Source organism: Cervus elaphus, chromosome 7 (genome assembly GCF_910594005.1).
Source record: "Cervus elaphus chromosome 7, mCerEla1.1, whole genome shotgun sequence".
NCBI lineage: Eukaryota > Metazoa > Chordata > Mammalia > Artiodactyla > Cervidae > Cervus > Cervus elaphus.
The window spans coordinates 6,456,561-6,472,619 of record NC_057821.1 but is presented as its reverse complement, the minus strand read 5'-3'; the positions used below and the strand labels follow the sequence as shown (position 1 = coordinate 6,472,619).

General features: G+C 37.4%; 1 protein-coding gene and 1 non-coding gene across 4 annotated transcripts in view; one reads left to right on the top strand and one right to left on the bottom strand.

Moving 5' to 3' along the window:
* Positions 1–16,059, bottom strand: part of HMGCLL1 (3-hydroxymethyl-3-methylglutaryl-CoA lyase like 1) — a 189,977-nt gene that overhangs the window by 50,242 nt on the left and 123,676 nt on the right. The window lies entirely within an intron of this gene.
* On the top strand, positions 5,234–5,306 carry TRNAH-GUG. Its single transcript has one exon. It is a non-coding gene; the product is annotated as a tRNA-His (tRNA).

Here is a 16,059-nt window from a genome sequence, read left to right as displayed (position 1 = left end):
ATTTTAGGTTAATGTTACAATTTACATTTTTTTAATATTGTGTAACTAATAACAGATTATTGTACTGGTGTTTATTTTTGTTATGTTTTAAAGTGGCGTTGTAAGCGAATTAGGTATCCCCATTACCACGTTACAGAATCCAACTCTGACTACATATTTTCCATTACCAGTGATTTATACACTCCTTTCTTGTACTTTCATGATGCTAATTAGTATCCTTTCATTTCCACTCAAAGCAATGACTTTACATTTCTCATAAGGCAGGATTAACAATGATGAATTCCATCAGCTATTGTTCTGGGAAAGTCTTTATCCCTGCATTTCTGAAGGACAGTTTCACTATGGATAGCATTCTTGCTTGACAGCTTCTATTTCTTTAATATTTTGAATACTTCAGCCTATTGCCTCTCCTGGCCTGAAAAGTTTCTGTTGAGGAATCCACTGATTTCAGCCCTGTAGGAATTCCTTTATCTGTAACTTCTCTTTTCTCTTGCTGCTTTTAAAATTCCTTCTCTTTCTTTAACCTTGACAACTTGATTATAATGTATCAATATCTTGGGGTCCGCCCTATTTGGGTCAAGTTATCCGAACTCCTTTGGGCCTCTTAGATATGGATGTTTATTTCTCTCCTTAGGTTTTAGAAGTTTTCAGCCATTGTTTCTTTAAATATATTTTATGTCCTCTTTTTCTTCTCCTTCTGAAATTCCCATATTGTAAAGATTACTTATTTTCATTGTGGCCCATAAAACCCCAGGCATGCTTCACCCTCTTTTTCATTCTTTTTTCTTCTTGCACTTCTGACTGGATACTTTGAAGTGTACTGTATTCCAGGTCACTGACTCTTTTGCATGGTTTGAGTATGCATTTCTCTCTATCGACGACTTCAGTTCAGTTACTTTATTCTCCAGCTCTCAGATTTCCGTTTGATTCTTTGTTCTGATGATTTCTATTACTTTGCTGAATTTCTAATTTTGCTCTTTGTTTTTTTCTTAATTTTGTGTAGTTGTATGTTCTTCTGTTAACTGAAGTTCTTTAAGAGGATTATTCTGGACTTGCCTGACGTTTCATAGATCTCTATTTCTTTAAGGTCAGTTCTTGGAGTTTTAATAGTTTTCTTTGGTGGTGCTGCATTTTCCTGATTTTTCACGATCCCTGATTGCTTACATTGGTATCTCTGCATTAGACCAGTGCCTCAAGTTCCCTGTCCGAATAGGGCCATTGACTTTGCTCTGAAGGCAGTCAGCTCTGCCTGAACCCTCGTGGCTGGAGGATTGCTGGGTTTCCTGGTTTCTAGGTGGTCTCACTAATCCCTCCTCTCAGGTGGGGCTAGAACCAGGCTTCACGTAGGAGGGCCACTTCAGGCAACTCCAAAATTTTCCCAAATATGCTTTTTGGTGGCTGTGGGTGGCCAGAAATGAAGATCAGTAATGGGTGGGGCTGTGATTGAGTACTTCTGCCTAGGTAGGGCAAATCCATCTTCAAGGTTTCAAACTCCATTTGGGGGTATTTGCCCAAGTTAGGCAAATCTGGACCCAAGTTAGTTCTCCTGGCATACTGTGCCACCAACATGGGTCTTGCATTAGGGCAAAGAAATGATTTGAGATTGTTATGCAGACTCTGTAGGGAAGAACTTGGTCTGTCAAAAACTGACCACTGGTTGTTGGAAGCCTCTCCCTCTTTCCTTATGACAACAAAATTTCTAGTGGTTGAGCCCTTGGATTCCCTTGTGATCCCTTCGGGGCAAAGAAAGAGCAGGGACTTCCACAAAGATGCAGGGGAGGTCGATGTCCCCAGGGCTCTTCTCCCACTGGAAGTATCACAGGCTCAGAGGAGACCTCCCTGCATGGGGCCGCATGGACCTGGGAGGTGCAATGCGGTCAGCGTGCACTTGTCCTTCTAACCCTTCTAACACAATTTGTCGTGGCCTCTGTGATAATGGGGGGTTTGGGGCGCACACAGGGCTTTAGCTTCACCTCCTGTTCTAGGAGTCTCTCAGGGGCGTCTTGCCTATGAGGTTGTCTGCTGTCCTTCCTGTGAACGGGAACAAAGCCAGGAATGACTACATGACCATCTTGACAATGTCACCCTACTAAACTAATTTTGATGTAGGCTATTGTCTCACGGGACTGATTGAAAGACAATTTTATCCCACTTAAATCCTTTCAATGGTAAATAGAGAAATTCAACATGTCGAAGGAGAAATCTTCCTCTAATCGCTACCTAAATATACAACTTTGGAAGACCATGAATTTTAAATGCCCTCACGTTTCATCATTTGTCTGCTTTGGTTCCCTTATCTTCTAGCAATGGATGGAACTGTGCATAGCTTTACATGTTTTTGACAGTCAGTCAAGGGATTTTGATCCCTAGGTCAGGAAGATCCCCTGGAGAAGGAAATGGTAACCCATCCAGTGTTCTTGCCTGGGAAATCCCCTGGACAGAGGAGTCTGGCGGGCTACATTGCAGAGTCGGACATGACTGAGCAACTAAACAACAACAAGGAATTTCAGAGATCACTCGGTCAGTGCTCCCGACTTAGACCTGAAGACACCAAAGTTGCGGATGTATAAGCCACTTTTGCCTGGCTTGGGCTTTATATAGGGATCACTTCCTATACAGCAGAAAAGCTCTTTACCAGATTGTCCACATTCTCTATGAGGCTCTTTACTGTCAGTCATTCTACTATCTGCTGAAAAAAAATTTGTCAATCCTGTTGTCCTTAATCACACATGTGAAACGTATAGAAGGCACCATTTTCTTTACATTATGTCTGTATATTGGTGCTGCAGATATGTTTACATTCTAACATATGTCTGAAAGTATGGGGTGTAGTGTATTTGAAACATGGAGTCCTAATAAAATCTGAGCAGGCTGAATAAATTTCCTGAACCATTTTCATGAAATATGAAATTATAAGTCCCCTGCCACTCTCATCTTAACTTTTTCATTTCTATAACCACAAGTGATCCTCATGTAATCTTATCCTTACTCTCTATCTTTGATATCAATGCTCTTCTCTTTCATTTTTGTATTTGCATAGCAGGTCAGTACAATGTAGAAACTCATTTGTAGACATTTAATGATTTTCTTTCTAAACTGAAGAAAAGAAAGCACTGCTTCAGTGCACAGAAAGATAACTGCAAACATACTTTGTAGATACGTTCTACTCCTTGTAGAACGTATCTTCTTTGAAGATAGATCTACTCTACTGCTTTTATTTACTTTAACTCAACAGAATTCAACAAAATTCACTTTAATCTCCAATACCTACTCATTTAATCCAGAATTTCTCTATTTACTAAAGACCACTGTCTCTATTTGAGTCCTGAATTAGTAAGAAGCCCCAGATTCTCGTTACCAATTTACCATGACCTAATCCCACTACCACTATTTCCTCCCTTAAAAACAGATCCAGTTTCTAAACTGCTTGCAAGGGTGAAACAAGTGAGACACGAGATACAAAGGAGAGCTAAGACCTCAGAGCACACAGATCAGTCTGGGTAAGCTGGAGAGACTGGCCCTGTTTCTTGGGCTATTTTCAACTTATTTCCAGCCTATTTTTGTCATGCCAGAATATGAACTCACTTTGATAATCAGTCAGCACTTTTTGAAAAGCCATAGTGAGGCAGGATTTTTTTTACAAGAAGGTACTCAATGCCTTTATACCTGTTTATGTAACTTTGTGCATCAAGATTGAAGTATAAAAACAACACTCATGTTTGCCATAAGAAATTTCCTTACTAATGTCCTCTCCCCAATTGTACATTTCAAGCCAAAGGGCCAAGAGAGGCTTTTCTTCTTCTGCCTCCTTGCTACAGCACATATAAAATTTCCTTAAGCAAAGAGTGGTTTCATTTTCACTTCTTATAAATTTGGTATATCTTCCCACCTAGACCACACATGGAACCACTCACCTAGAACTTCAGACAGGAACGTATTTGTTGTTCCCTGATTCTATAGTAAGATAGCATGGTTTTAAATAAACCCGATAGCCACATCACATAACCCAGTAATATTTCTGAATCACAATTTTCTCTAAATTTACATGATTTCAGACACACTGAGGACTTGTATTAATCGTCAAGGAACTTAAAAGCTATTTTTAAGCCAAAAGGCAATGATACAGCAGGATAAACTTCAGAAAGTTGCCTTTATCTATTTATTGACGTTGTCCTAGCAACCAAAAAGAATCCCCCCTGTTTTTGAAGGTTTTTTAGTAGATCTGTTATGGGTAACACTGTTGGTCTTCTTACAGCTCATGCAGATCCTGAGTCTTTTCGCTCTCAGGTCTGTTATCTATAAAGTCTTGTGTAATTTCAAGGGGAACTGTTCCAAAATGTCTACATAGAAAAATAAATAAGATTTTTCTTTCCTTACAGAATAGAAACAGTATTCTTTTAATTTGGGCCTTCAATGAAAACAGTGGGTTTTGGTTACTGAAGTGAATGTTTCCCTTAAGAATGTTTACTGAACTGCAAACGTTTTACTAAGAAATGTGAGCTTTATTTAGTTATCTGTTGTTATTATGAGATCAAAGTAAAATAATCTAATTCTCAAAGCATCCTCTTCAAACCTCAACATTTTTTTACCTCAGGAAATTGATGTCATAAACATATTTTCCATATCCTGCAAGAAAACTTTTTCCCCGAAGAAATTGCTCAAGGTATTCACATATTTAATATGAATATATTTAAACATTTCAAACACAACTAAATATAAGAATCTGCTGAGAAATTTGATGAGGGATTATTTGTTAATTAATTAATGAGTCTTGGTGAGATTTATATTAATTTCTGGAAGGCAGTTACACCACTCTAGCTCACCACTATACCATTAATGTGAGACTGATAATTTCTGAGTGAAGGGAGGAAGAGAGATTGATAGAACACAGGAAGAAGTGATTCAAAATCATGAAGAAAAACAGTAGTGCATATTACAATGATTCTCAACCAGGGAGGAAACCAAAATTCATAGGCCTTCTACATCAAACAAAACAAAACAAAACCTCTAAATTTCATTTTTATACAAACCAAAATATGAATAAAAGGAAAAACTTGCCAATTTCTTGAATGGGGAGATGCTATTTTTAAGCCAATTCTCTCTAAATTAGTCTAGATATTTAATAAAATAGATATTTGGAGGATGAAATTTGGGCCAAATTCTGTTAAAATTCAATTACATAAAACAAATACATAAAATAATTTAATAGGGTTGATAATAAGACTCAGGGGCTTCCCTGATGGCTCAAAGGGTAAAGCATCTGCCTGTGATGCAGGAGACCCAGGTTCAATCCCTGGTTCAGGAAGATCCCCTGGAGAAGGAAATGGGAACCCACTCCAGTATTCTTGCCTGGAAAATTCTGTGGATGGAGAAGCCTGGTAGGCTACAGTCCACAGGTCGCAAAGAGTCGACACGGCTGAGCAACTTCACTTTCACTTTCATAATAAGACTCATAAAAGGGTCATATAGTACTCAATTTGAAATCTAATATAAAGTCATGTTAATTAAAAGTATGGTATGTATACAAAATAAATGACCAAAGAGGAAGAGGTAAGATAAATTGGGTTGACTTTTACTACCTTTCAAATAAAGGGCTTTGGGCAACTAATCTAGCCTTGGAAAGCCACAGTTCCCTCACGTAAAAAATTATAGATATAAAAAATTAATTTATAAGATTGTTACAAGGATAAAATAAAATAATGCATGTAAAACATAGTTTAACAGTTCAAAAAATATCAGCTAATGTTGTCACAGAAGAGAAACTCTAGAGTTCCACTCAAGAATATAACAAAAAAAAAAGAATATAACAACACAGTATGTGTCATAGCTGAATATTTTGTATCTGAGGAACTAGTAGGTTATGCAATAAAGGGATAGCAGTGTGTTTATATAAAATGTAGATTCTCATCCTGCCCCATGAATAAAAATACAGTACAGTTGGGTGAAAGATTTAATTATAAGAAATCAAGTCAAAGAGAAGACAGTAATCAGGTTATGTAAATACTAAAGTTTTGAAGAACTCAAGGTCCTCTCAGCAAAATTCTGAAGCCAGAAGCATAAAGTGAAGACAGTATTATCACTGGTGGTCTTCATTTTCCTTTACCCAGCATCTTACACTGAGGGCCACCTCCTTTTTTTTGATAGACTTCTTCCTTAGGAGCCTCACACTCAAGGCAGTCTTGGTTTTCTCCTATCTCATGAGTCACTATTCTGTCTCCTAAATATCCACTTTTCTCTGATTTCTTAATTATTAAATATATTTTTCTCTCTCCTTCCTCTCTATCATCTCAAGAATTCCTTGGAATTGAATACTATATATGGGACTTCTCTCAGCTCAGCCAGTAAAGAATTTGCCTGCAATGCAGGAGACCTGGGTTCGATTCCTGGGTTGGGAAGATACCCTGGAGAAGGAAATGCAACCCACTCCAGTATTCTTGCCTGGAGAATCCCATGGACAGAGGAGCCTGGCAGGCTACTGTCCACGGGGTGACAAGTGTCGGACACGACTTAGCGATTAAACCACCATCAAAACTCTGCTACCTTCGTGACTAAATAACAACAAATACTGCTACTTCTAAACCCATATCTTCAGCATAGACTTCTCTCCCCAAATCAATTCTTATATATCCAACTGCCTACATGTAAGGAAGGGAGTTGTAGGAATCATGAAGTGCAGATATATGTAGTTCAATACGCTATCAATCATTCCTTCATTTTCTGTATATACATGCACACGTGCCCGCACACACACACATACATCAAAGAGGCAGACCTCAGAGATCCTGCAGGTTCCAGACCACCACAAAAAAGTAAACACTGCAATGAAACAAATCACATAAATGTTTTGGTTTCCTAATACATATGAGAACAATATTTACACTATACTGTTGCTATTAAGTATGCAAGAGCACTATGTCTTAAAAAAATCATGTATATACCTTCATTAAAATATAATACTGTTGAAAAAATGGCCTTGCTCAACAAAGGATTATCACAACCCTTCAATTTAATAAAATAATAAAAAATAAACAAATAATAAAGCATACTGGAATAAAATATATGTGTGTGTGCATGCTAAGTCACTTCAGTTGAGTCCAGCACTTTGTGACCCTATGGACTGTAGCCCGCCAGGCTCGTCTATCCATGGGATTCTCCAGGCAAGAATACTGGAGTGGGCTGCCATGCTCTCCTCCAACAGATCTTCCCAATGCAGGGATCAAACCCACGTCTCCTGCATCTCCTGCATTGGCAAGCAGGTTCTTTGCCACTAGCACCACCTGGGAAGCCCATAAAATAGACACAGACACACACACACACACACACATATATATGTGTGTGTATATATATATATATTCATACATATATGAATGAAAATGACCTATTTTGGCAACTAATACTAATACTCCCTCTGAGGTAGGATTATAAGTAATTCATTCTCCTTTGTACTAATTTATATTTTCCAAGTATTTGAAAATCAATATAAATTTCTTAACCACTAAAAGCCAATAGGAGTGACATCACCATAATGATAACATAGGTCATTCCTGACTTTGTCCCCCCCTCCCAAGAACAGCTAATAACTATTCATGGACAAGACAGTTACGAGAATCCTAGAACACAGGGAAACGGCTGAGCACCTTTGCACCACACACACCAAAAGAGACCTCACTAATAGGTAAGAAAAGTGGCTATACACTGACCACCTTGCCTGTCCCCCAGGCTGGAGTAGCTTTATGCCAACAAGAGTTCCCCCCTGAGCCTATGACACTTCCAGTGGGAAAGACAGCCCAGGGAAATATCCAGTCTCCACCCAGTGCTGGGGATCACTTTGTGGGAACCCCTACTCTGACCTTGCCCCACAGGGATTTCAGGAGAATCTTCAGAGATCATTCACTGGGAACCTGACCATGACAGAGAAAAGAGGGTGGGTGATACCTGGATCTTGGCAAGCTCGAGTTCTTACCTGCAGACTCTAAGTAGTAGTACCAGCCATCAATTTTGCTGAATCGTGGGACCAAGTTCCTGTTACAATCTTACCAGGGAGAAGGACAGGTGTAGGTTTTCCTGAGTCAGATCCTCAAGTAAGGAGTTTTGGTGGCTCTAAGGGGTCCAGTGGCCATGTACAGATGTGAGAGTTGGTCCATAAATAAGGCTGAGCACGAAAGAACAGATGCTTTTGAATTGTGATGCTGGAGAAGAGTCTCGAGGGTCCCTTGGACTACAAGGAGATCAAAACAGTCAAACCAGTCAATATTCAGGAAATCAACCCTGAATATTCACTGAAAGGATTGATGCTGAAGCTGAAGCTCCAATACTTTGGCCACCTGATGCAAAGAGCCAACTCACTGGAAAAGACCTGGTGCTGGGAAAGACTAAGGGCAGGAGGAGAAGTGAGATGACAGAGGATGAGATGGTTAGATGACATTACTGATTTAATGGATGAATTTGAGCAAACTTTGGGAGATGGTGGAGGAAAGTAGAGCCTGGCATGCTACAGTCCTTGGGGTCACAAAAAGCTGGACATGACTTAGTGACTGAACAACAACGACAGCAACAAAAGGACCTGATTTGCCCACCCCCAGGCAAGGTAGCTGAGTCACAGACCAACAAGCTTCAGAGTGTGACCCTAGGACCCACATGATGAGAAGCGCTAGTGAGAACACTTAGAAGCTGCTTAGCCTTAGCAACACTGGAGCTGAGAAGCAGGCAGGCATTGCAGATCCTCCACAGAGCAGAGCTAATTACTGGGCAGGGAGGTTTCCCCTACAACACCCAGGCAGGGAATTAATCCATAGCCTCATCCTTGCCACTTTTATTCAACATAGTACTGGAAGTCCTTGCCAAAGTAATCAGGCAAGAAAAAGAAAAGACATCAGAATTGGAAAGTAAGAAATAAAACCATCTCTATTTGCCAATGATATGATTTCACATATTGAAAATCCTAAAGACTCCACTAAAAAACTGTTAAATGCAATTGTGTGTGCTCATTCACTTCAACTGTGTCTGACACCATGCAACACTATGGACTTTAGCCTGCTAGGTTCCTCTGTCCATGGGATTCTCCAGGCAAGAATACTGGAGTGATTTGCCATGCCCTTCTCCAGGAGATATTCCCAGTCCAGAGATCAAACCCACATCTCTTATGTCTCCTGCATTGGCAGATGGGTTCTCTATCACTAGCACCACCTGGGAAGCCCAGTTAAACGTAATTAATAAATGTATTAAAGTTGAAGGATACAAAATAACATGCAGAAAATCAGAAACATTTCTGTACACTAACAACAAATTATCTGAAAAGTAAATAAAGAACATCATCCATTTTACAATAATATTCCCCCCAAAATAATTAGGAATAAACTTAAAAAGAGGTGAGAGATCTTTACTCTGAAAACTACAAGACATTGAGTCAACAAATCTAAAGATTTCTTAGACACATAAATGGAAAGGTTACCCATGTTCATAGATTGAAGAATTAATATTGTTAAAATAACAATACTACCTAAAGCCATCTATAAGTTCAAAGCAATTCCTATCAAGTTTCCAATGACATTTTTTATAGAAGTGGAAAAAAAATCCTAAAATTTACATGGAAACAAAAAAGGAAAAGCGATCCTTTGAAAGAAGAACAAAACAGAGCATGTCATATTTCCTGATTTTAAGTTATAGTATGAATGCCTGGTAATCAAAACAGGATGGTACTGACAAAAACAGACTAATAGATCAATGGAACAGAATCAAGATTCGGGAATTTGCTGTCTGGCTCAGGAAACTCAAACAGGGGCTCTGTATCACCCTAGAGGGGTGGGATGAGGAGGGAGATGGGAGGGAGTTTCAAAAGGGAGGGATATATGTATACCTATGGCTGATTCATGCTGAGGTTTGACAGAAAACAGCAAAATTCTGTAAAGCAGTTATTCTTCAATAAAAAATAAATTAATTTTTAAAAAAGTCTCCAAATAAATCAACTATATAAGTTCAACCAATATTTAACACAGAACCCAAGAAGACTCAGTGGAGAAAGGACAAACTTTTGAATAAACGGCACTGGGACAATGGATTTTTCACAGGTAACCGAATTAAAGAAAGCCCCTGTCTTACATCACTCACAAAAACTAACTTGAAATGGAGTAAAGATTTAAATAAGATCTGAAAAATGACATTTCTAGAAGAAAACATAGGAAAAAATGCTTCTTGACATTGACTTTTTTTAATATGACACCTAAATACAAATAACAATATTAAACAGACACCCCAAAGTACATAGAAGCACTGTTTACAAAAGCCAAGACATGGAAGGCACCCAAGTGTCCATCGACAGAAGAATGGATAAAGAAGATGAGGTGCATAGATACAATGGAAAATTACTCAACCATTAAAAAGAGTGAAACAATGCCATCTGCAATAACATAGATGTACCTAGAGATTATCATACTAAGTGAAGTAAATCAGACAGAAAAATAAAAGTATTATATCATAACACTTATATGTGGAATCTAAAAAATGATGCAAATAAACTTATTTACAAAACAGAAACAGACTCATGGACATAGAAAAAACAACGTAATGGTTACCAAAGGGGAAAGGACAGGGGAGGGATAAACGGGAGCTGGAGATTAGCAGATACACATGATTGTACATAAAATAAACAACAAGCACTTACTGTATAGGAAAGGAAACTATATTCACTACCTTATACTAATCCACAATGGAAAAAATTTGAAAAAGAATACACACACACATATATATATAGGTGTGAATACATATACATATACATGTATAAATGAAAAACTCATAGAACTCAACAGCAAAAATTTCAAATACTCCCATTTTAAAAATGGGCAAAAGATCTGAATAGACAGTTGTCGAAAGACGATATTTGAATAGTAAACAGGGACAGTGACTGCAGCCATGAAATTAAAAGATACTTCCTCCTTATAAGAAATGTTATTGCAAACCTAGACAGCATATTAAAAAGCAGAGACATTACTTTGTCAACAAAGGTTTGTCTATTCAAAGCTATGGTTTTTCCAGTGGTCATGTACGGATGCGAGAGCTGGACCATAAAGACTGAGTGCCGAAGAAATGATGTTTTCGAACTGTGGTGTTGGAGAAGACTCTTGAGAGAGTCTTCTGTCCCTTGGACATAAAGGATATCAAACCAATCAATCCTAAAGAAAATCAACCCTAAATATTCATTAGAAGACTGAAGCTGAAGCTGAAGCTCCAATACTTTGGCCACCTGATGTGAAGAGTCAACTCATTGGAAAAGACCCTGAGGCTGAGAAAGATTGAAGGCAGAAGAAGGGGATGACAGAGGATGAGATGTTTGGATGGTATCACTGACTCAATGGACATGAGTTTGAGTAAACTCTAGGAGATGGTGAAGGATAGGGAAGCCTGCTGTGCTGCAGTCCATGAGGCCACAAAGAGTCGGACACAAATGAATGACTGAGCAACAAAATGAAAAGATGTTCAAAATCAATGGTCATTAGGGAAATGCAAATAAAAATTACATTGAGTTATCACTTTAAACATTTTAGAGTGATAATCAGCAAAAAAGAAGAGATAGCAAATGCTGGTGAGGATGTGGAGAAAAAGGAACCCATGTGCACTATTGGTGGATTTATAAACTGGTACAGATACTACACAAAAAAGTATGGAGAATCCTCAAAAAATTTAAAATAGAGCTTCCATGTGATCAGGGGGTTCTACATCTGAAAACTTATCCAAAAGAAATAAAAAAGTAAGTTGAAAAGATATTTGCACCTCCAAGTTCACTGCAGTATTATTTACAATAGTCAAAGCATGGAAACCAAGTGTCCACTGATGGATGAAAAAATTAAAATGTTGAGCTATATATATATATAAATATATATAGTGAAATATTATGCATAATATTATATAGTTATATATTTTATATGATATATTTCTGGAATTATATACTATGTAATATACAGATATTACATAGTATTCAATATATAAATTTGTACTTATATAAATATATTATATATACTACATAAAATATAAATATTGGTGCTAGTGGTTAAGAACCTGCCTACTTATTCAGGAGACAAAGAGACATGGGACATGGGTTCAATTCCAGGGTCAGGAAGATCCCCTGGAGGAGTGCATGGCAACCCACTCCAGTATCCTCACCTGGAGAATCACATGGACAGAGGAGACTGGCAGGCTACAGTCCATAAGGTTGTAAAGCATTGGGACACAACTGAAGCAACTTAGCATGCAATATATAAACATTATACAAAGTATATTCTATGTATTCAATATATAATATAGTATATACATGTACTATATATTATATAGTATTAATATATTATTTGTATATTATATATGTTAAATATACTGCATATAATATATAAAATATATAAATGTAATATACAAATGTGATAAATTTAAGTAAAATATTAAATTTATTATATTTATGAACTACATATAAGAATTATAATATAGTACATATTATATGCAATGTATAAGATACATTATATATACTATAATAATACCTATATAATATCTATAATATTTCCAATATATATCTGTAATATATTCTTTACACAATTTATATTCTACATGTTAAATAAGATACTACATATTATACAATGTATATAATATATACTATATTACATATAGTATGATAATAATGTCACATACTGTTAAATAACAGATACTATGTATTATACAAAGTATAGGATTTATACTATATTACATAGAGTTTGATAATGTCATATACTATATATAAATAATAAAATATTTTATATAATTATTTAAACACTGTATAAGTATTTATTTAAATAAGTTAAAGTATTTATTGATATATAAAATGATCAAATTATTTTATATATTAATATGCAATATAATGTAAAATGTACAGTATAGTATACATTTATATAACATACATATAATATTACATATTTTTATATTGGAATAATGTTCACTCACAAATAAAACTATGAAATCCTGCCATTTGCAAAACAGACAGAACGTGATGGCATTATGCCAACTAAAGTAAGTCACATAGAGTGATACTGTATGTTCTCACTGTGGAATCTAAAATCCAAAGGAACCAAAACAAACAAAAACCCCAGCAAACTGAGACAAAAACTTATCAGAGTTGGTGTGGGGAGAAGGGAACTTGGAGGAAGGTAGTAAAACTGGAGCAACTTCCAGGTTTAAGAGAAACAATTACTAGGGGTGAGATGTATGATACGATGACTATAGTTACCACTGCTGTATAATATATTTGAAAGATGCTAGAGCAAATCCTAAAAATTCTCATAACAAGGAGTTTTTTTTCCTTTTTTGCTTTTACTTTTTACATGAGATGATGGATGCTAACCAAGCATATTGCTATAATCATCTCACAACATATTTAAGTAAAACTATTATGCTGGATCTCCAAAATCACTGAGGATGGTGACTGCAGCCATGAAATTAAAAGACGCTTACTCCTTGGAAGGAAAGTTATGACCAACCTAGACAGCATATTAAAAAGCAGAGACATTACTTTGCCAACAAAGATCCGCCTAGTCAAGGCTATAGTTTTTCCAGTAGTCATGTATGGATGTGAGAGTTGGACTGTGAAGAAAGCTGAGTGCCGAAAAATTGATGCTTTTGAACTGTGGTGTTGGAGAAGACTCTTGAGAGCCCCTTGGACTGCAAGGAGATCCAACCAGTCCATGCTAAAGGAGATCAGTCCTGGTTGTTCATTGGAAGGACTGATGCTGAAGCTGAAACTCCAGTACTTTGGCCACCTCATGCGAAGAGTTGACTCGTTGGAAAAGACCCTGATGCTGGGAGGGATTGGGGGCAGGGGGAGAAGGGGACGACAGAGGATGAGATGTTTGGATGGCATCACCGACTCGATGGGCATGAGTTTGAGTCAACTCCGGGAGTTGGTGATGGACAGCGAGGCCTGGCGTGCTGCGATTCATGGGGTTGCAAAGAGTCGGAAACGACTGAACTGAACTGAACTGTTATGCCGGATACCTTAAAATTATGCAGCAATGTATGTCAATGATATCTCAATAAACATGGAAAAAACAATTACTACAAAAATAGTTTTATTTAATTTGAAGTCTTTCAAAATCATATCCTGATTATTACAGTTCTTATAATTTTTGCAAATTTTTAAGTCAGGATAACTCACCTACCAATGTAACCTAGGTGAAAGTGTCAAAGGTAAATTATGTGACAATAATCTGACTCATTTCCTAAGCAATTTGGCATGATTCCCACATTTTGTGATATATGAAAAAATAATTAATAAATAGGATGGTATTTTATCCTGCAGTTTTGTCTCTCATTCCTTTTTTTTGTTTGTTTTTCTCATTCCTAATCGCAGACAGACTATCACACAGAAGGCAGTTGTAGGGAGAGAGCAGACTGGCCAAGGGGGTGTTCCGGCTCTCCTCTCATTTGATAAATGATGACTATGGAACAGCTGAGGTCATTCATAATCTAGCACTGCACACGCACGTCAGGAAGTCCTGGCTTGGTCACGGCAGCGTGCGGCGCGCATGCACGTGAGCTCCACCTGGGCAGTGGCGGGTGTTACTGCGGCGTCACGGCGGTGTCCGTGGGCTCAGCCCGCGAGGACACAGCGCGTCTGCTGCGAGGCTCGCCGCGTCCGCCACGAAAGAATATTGCTACGGCCGCTGCGCCGGCCAGCAGAGAGGAAACGCGTCTGCGTTCCTATGGCTCCCTGCATCTTCTTCCAGCCTCTGAGCGGGCACCTCGCCTACCCCGCGTTCAACGAACAGCGTGCACAGTGAGATACTGCAAGACAATTGGCGTCAGGAACAGGATTTATTAACATGATCAATAAACACGATTTATTAACAGTAGTTAATAAATATGTTTTTGGTTAAATAAGCATTCTAAAATAATTCATGAAATAATTATAAATGGTCATTTTTGATAGACATGATTTCCATTTTATAGTGTGTTCTGCATTGAAGAGATTTATAAATACATGAGAAGGAAAACAACTTTGCAGCAATCCAGTCTGGGATTCCACATGTTCGACTTGGCCCTCACCCGCTGTTGTCTTTCAGTCTTCAATCTAGCCTTTACGAATACTATTAACTTTAATATTCTAAAATGATCATTTAAAAAACGAACCAGTGTGAGCTAATAGTGTATGCCACTCCCAGAACTAGAATATGTGGCAGTATGTGAGAACATTTTTCAAACAATAAAGCTAAAGCATTCTTGAATTTTGGTTATTATATGTATCAGTGGTTCTAATTTGTGTGTGTGTGTGTGTGTGTGCGCGCACATGTGCGCACATTTGTTTTGTTATTACCATTAATTGATTACATTACAATAAACCAAAAGACAGTAGTGAGAATAATACTTAATGTTCAATACCAAACTGACCAATTTCAGACCAATATTTTTAAGGAAAAAGTTCTGTGTCAAGTTACATTAATGGGCAAGAGTGTATATAGTTATAAAGTTTCCTTGTAAATAGAAATTTTCGTGCGAGAAAAATTGAGGAAAAAGAAACAAATCTTTTAAGATATTAAAAAAAAAGCTTAATGTGTTTTTCTGTGAACGGGGCAAAACAGCAAGATTTCCAAATGAAAGACAGTTGTATGAAGAAAGGTGTGACAGATACTTGGTTGAAAATAAGATACTGAAAACAAGATTAAAACAACTGGATGCGACATTTACAGAATGAATTAGAGAGAAGCTCAGAACGGTAGTGAGTTCTGAAATTTTCACCTCTTATGTCACAGCAAGAGTCATACCATAACTTGGCCCTAATCCCCACCAACAATAATCAATTTTTGTAACATTTGCCTACCTGACCAGCTTGTATTAAGTGCCTTGAGAGGGACAGAACCTTTTGGGGCATCTTCTCTTTCTTGGTGAATTTCAGGCTTATATCTAAGTGTAACCCACTACATAAAGATTAAATGCTTTCATGTTTAGCATATTAGAACCAAATTCATGCATGCTATTTTTAAATATTGATTACACAAATTCCAGTTTAAAATGCCATCTAGCTCAGAAGAATTTTTTTCTAACTGCCCCCTT